General features: G+C 37.0%; 1 long non-coding RNA gene across 2 annotated transcripts; it reads left to right on the top strand.

Moving 5' to 3' along the window:
* Positions 1-698: 698 nt before the first annotated feature.
* LOC132861208 (uncharacterized) lies at positions 699-4,728 on the top strand. Of its 2 annotated transcripts, none has more exons than XR_009649904.1 (3): positions 699-763; positions 4,445-4,563; positions 4,652-4,728. It is a non-coding gene; the product is annotated as an uncharacterized LOC132861208 (long non-coding RNA). The 2 variants fall into 2 exon arrangements; XR_009649905.1 differs by lacking the exon at positions 699-763 and adding an exon at positions 3,548-3,630.
* The last annotated feature ends 269 nt before the right edge of the window (positions 4,729-4,997 follow it).

Raw genomic sequence — 4,997 nt, 5'->3', positions numbered from 1 at the left:
GTGACTTAGTGGTTATGGTTTTAGACTACTGTTCTAAGTATGGTCCTTAACCCTCAATTGCTCAGTTGTATAAAATGAGATAAAGACTTAAGTTGTTCTGGATAAGGTTGTCTGCCAAATGCCATAAACAAACACAACCAATTGACTATACAAGTGCACAAGTAATAAGATACAGAAGCAGGGTCAATTTGGGAGCGCATGAACAGAAACCAAAGGCATGGTTCATTATAGTCAGGACTCTGCATAAACTTACGATTAAATGTTGTGGGTGTAAAAGTGTCTTTTAAAGGGGTGACAGTGTGTGATTAGAAATCTAGATGTTGTGAACAAGGAATTTATTAAGTGTGCATCCTGGGAGGTGGAGTCCGGTATGATCATGTTTTAGGCCCCACTGCATGTTTGGTTTTGGAGTTTTAGTGGACAGAACAAAAACAAATTAAACATACTGTCAAAAAAGTATGAGCAAAATCCACACCCAAATGCAGGGATAAAGTGACAAAAAGGAATTTATTAAGAAAAATAATTAAACTACAACACATGTTAACACTAGGAAAGACTTTAAGGTGGGGTCTCCGTGTTTGAAAGCCAATGTTGACATTTGAAATCACCAAAACAAACACGACCCTAGCCCAAATGGGTCCCACCCCTGTTTTGATAGCACCGCCCACACATACACCAGACAAGTATAACCCAAGTATAACCCAGACAACTATTATGGTGGAGCCTGTTGGGGCAGCTGACCGAGGGTATGAGTAATACTATGGTAATACAAATGTGTTTTTGTAGTACTGTGTGTTGTACCGTGAAAGGTTTAGCTCCGTTTCATGCGCAAGGAGACGGTCAACACCTAGAACCCAAGGTAGAGCTAATGTTAGAGGCAAAGGTCATAACGTTGCTGCCGATAACATGAAAAGAGAAGACTTGGAGCGTGTGGGCATGTTTCAGGCACAAAGACTTGCAGTAACGCAAATAAGTGTATTGATTGATTTAATATTCTGAACTTTAATTGATAGAAAGCCGTATTCTGTTAGTCCTACTTCTTGCTTTATCGTAAGCCTTTCTTCGCTTTATTTCTTTGTTTTTATCCGCCATGTCAATGTTAAAACTGTTTTGTCTCTTCGCCCATATTGACAAGACACGCCTCAATTCTGCTCATTGGCTATCTTAGTTTTGTTTTTGTTTTGTTTGGCTGCCCAGTGCAGTTTTCCGAAGCATTTCTCAAACAACGGAGACCCCACCTTTAAATACAAAATAATTACAAAACAAATACAAACAACAGAAACTAGGAGACAAAAGAAAAGGACTCGGCAAAAAGCAAGCGCAAGAGAGCAGGTATATATAGGGTAATTAGTAAGACATAAGAAGCAGGTGTGCAGAGGTGGGGAAAGGGAAAAGGATCAGGTGGGGCAAAGACATGTGCAGACTTAAAATGTAAAAAGAAGCACATGAGAACAAAAACCAGCGGTGTCCAATCTTATCCACAAAGGGCCGGTGTGGGTGCAGGTTTTCATTCCAACCAAGCAGAAGCCACGCCTGATTCCACCTGTTTAATCAGTTGTTCTTGGCTTTTAGTAGACTCTGGTGTGGCTTCTGCTTGGTTGGCATGAAAATCTGCACCCACACCGGCCCTTTGTGGATAAGATTGGACACCGCTGACATAAATAATAAACAAAGCCCTGTCACAGCACCCCCTGGTGTTCTGGCAGGAAACTGTCCAGCATTCCATGATACATGTATTCCAGCTAATGCCTTAATTCCTTTTTGCATTTATGGCTATTTTTATTTTATTTTTATTTGATATTCATATTATAGGAATGTAAACGAGTGCTTTATTTAGTCGAACTCCTTTTTGTTAATACCGAGTGCTCAAAAAAATTTACCTGCAGCCTACCTCAGAAAATCGTGCTTCAAAAATTTGCCAGGCCAAAACCGAGCCGCTTACCTTTCCTACCTTTCTCTAAAAGGCAACTTGTGTGGCATGTAGATTCATCACCAGGATTAGTGTTGGATCAAGATGATGTGCAATTTATTCATTGCTATTACTTAAAATTCCCTTCACAGGCACTAGATAGCTTTAAAATCGCTTATCGCTTCAATTCAAAACAATCAAAATCTAAGCTATTAATCCAATATTAGGAATACATTGTCAATTGATTTTAAGCTACAGCTATGTTGAATACAGTATGTGTGACACAGAATATGACTGACAGGTAGTGAGGAGAGAAAGTGAGAGAGAGAGAGAGAGAGAGAGAGAGAGAGAGAGAGGGAGAGAGAGAGAGAGAGAGAGAGAGAGAGAGAGAGAGAGAGAGAGAGAGAGATGGGGAGAATTAATACAATAACATCGAATAGAGAGGATTGCTTTAATGTAATGCAGCCTTAGAAGTGACATTAATAATGTGCCATAAAAGTTTCCTTTCAGTGCTGGCTGAAAGAAAAATATCATATGTATAATTCAGTGATGACAGACACACTTCTAAAGTGGATGAGAAACACAGAGGCTCAGGGAATGTGGGAATTATTCAGAAAGAAAGAATGCGAGAGAGAGACTGAAACATTTACTTGCATTTCCTTCTTCCTCATTTCTTCTCATGCTCACATTTTGTCATCCTTACTTCCTTCCTTCAGACTTTTTCTATCACCAGTCAGCACCTTTCCTTTCCTTTCTTTTTAACTTTTACTCATTCTTGTTTCTTTCCTTCCGTCTTTCTCCCTTCTTCCTGTTGTCCTCTTTTTATTCTAACATTATTATTTTACTCTTTCCTTCCTTCCTTATGTTTCCTTTTTGAGTTCCTCCTGAAATCCTTCCACCTTTATATCTTTCCTTTTTTTCCAATTTTCTCCTTATGGTCCTTCATTATTTTTTTTATTTATTTTTCGCTCCAGTGCACATGCATTAGCTGACTAGAAGTATTGTACTTTGGAGAGAGCTTAAAGCGAAGTAAAAAGTAAAATCTACAACCAAAAACAACTTACAATTAACATACCTGGGTAAAAGATTTGACCGACACATTAATATACAAAATCTTTTGCTAGCAATATATATATATATATATATATATATATATATATATATATATATATATATATATATATATATATATATATATATATATATATATGTATTAGCATATTTTAACTGGTCTGAATTTTAACTATATTATGTATTGAATTAATGTTGCACTGTTTATTTTTCTAGATCTCTATCGTACTCCCTCCCTTCCATCTTGCTGCAGCTTCTTCCTTCCTTATTGGCCTTTAACTTCCCGCAATTCAAAGTACAACAAAATTATTTTTGTTGCTTTTCACTTTTTTTTCCTTCCGGCAAATTGGAGACAAAACAAACCAAATCAAGGAAAGTAAGCAAGAAAGAAAAAAGCCTCCATGAATGGAAACAAAAACAATTTATTTACATTTACTTGATTTTATTCATACAGCGGGAAAACTGAGAGACAAGACAAACAGCCTCTGCATACCAAATAAAATCACGACGCAATAAATCGAGGAGACAAAAACAAAAATGTGGCCATCTCCTAACACACGCACCAAAGGAGAAGGATGTCCAAATGAAGTGCTTTTGACTCGAATGCACAAATGAGCGCTAGAGTCACTGGTGCAAGCCAACGGCAGAAGGTAAAGAGATTATACGAGTCAAGTGCATTGCAACTCATGTTGATTGCTTGTGCAGCGAGGCCCAGTTAATGAAAAACAGTAGAGCTAAACATAAGAAGAAGCAGGAAATCATCAACACAATTTAATATCCAAATGTGATGTGAGGAAAAGGTCATCTGAAGTGAAGAGGAATTTTTTGCTGCAGTGCCAAGTGGTTTTAGAAACTAATTGCAGTACGTTATACAGAGAGCAAAGCAGACTCAGGGTAAGCGTGTACTTTTTTTTCCAGTGCAAGACTTTGGCACTGGAGTCAGATAGTAATGTGAAACTTTTTTTTTTAACGAAATAACACTGTAGCCCGATCGTGACTATCTGTTCAGCTCAGCCTTTCGACTCAGTGGTTTACAAAATCATTGGATAAAGTTCAACTAGACGAACTTGGTGCAAAAAGAAATTAATTGCTACTGCAAGTAAATTTAACTTGTGCATTACCGTGTCCTTTCATCTATGCCTGTCTGTTTCTTAGAAACATTTTAAGTCTCAAAAAATGTATTTTTATATTTTATAATCTGGTCTTTTTTTTTTTTTTTAGTAATTTAGTAATTAATAGTATTATAAATATTCATATTCATATTCGTATTACTAGAATACGAAGAAGGTGGAAAGAAACCACAGTGAACTGTTGAACTATTGCTACATTTATTTTTGTTCAGCATTATAGAAAATTACCAATACATTCACCGGCTGTGCTCCGAATCGCATATTTATGTACTATTCTATGCCATTTTGTAGTGTAAATAGTGTAAGAAGTGTTTCACATGATGTACTGTTTCAGAGCTGAACAAAATACTGACAGGAACTAGCTCAGGAACGAGAACCTGACATATACCCCGATTTAAATCAGAAGCTACACAGGAAAAACAAAAAGATGAATAATCAGTAAACACAGAACAGGTGAGCACAATGATCAAAAGAATTGAAACGTTCAAACAAAGAAGATTTTATCTGAAATGTTCATGGCTGCCCTCTACTGGTCTGGCAGGAAGGTGTCCCAGATATCTGTGACAATGGACTTCATGCACTCAACACCCACAGCTTTGTTTACATAGCAGGAGACGGACGCTGATGCTGGAGAAGAAAAAAGTTTCAAGATGGCTGACGACATTACTTCGTATATTATTTATAAGATAAACTTCTTATAAATGTCTTTTAAATTAGGCCATGCATGTTGTGTGATGTATTTCTTTCAACATTTTAGAAATTCACTGTATTCTGATAAAGCTAGTGGTTAGAAAGCACACTAACGAAATGTTTCAAATGACTATAAGATTTCACTTTACTGGAGCTAAAGGTCACCAAACCTTTTCCAGCATCACAATGCCCCTGTT

This window comes from Tachysurus vachellii, chromosome 2, assembly GCF_030014155.1.
Source record: "Tachysurus vachellii isolate PV-2020 chromosome 2, HZAU_Pvac_v1, whole genome shotgun sequence".
In the NCBI taxonomy this organism is placed as follows: Eukaryota; Metazoa; Chordata; class Actinopteri; order Siluriformes; family Bagridae; genus Tachysurus; species Tachysurus vachellii.
This window is presented reverse-complemented; position numbering and strand designations above follow the sequence as displayed.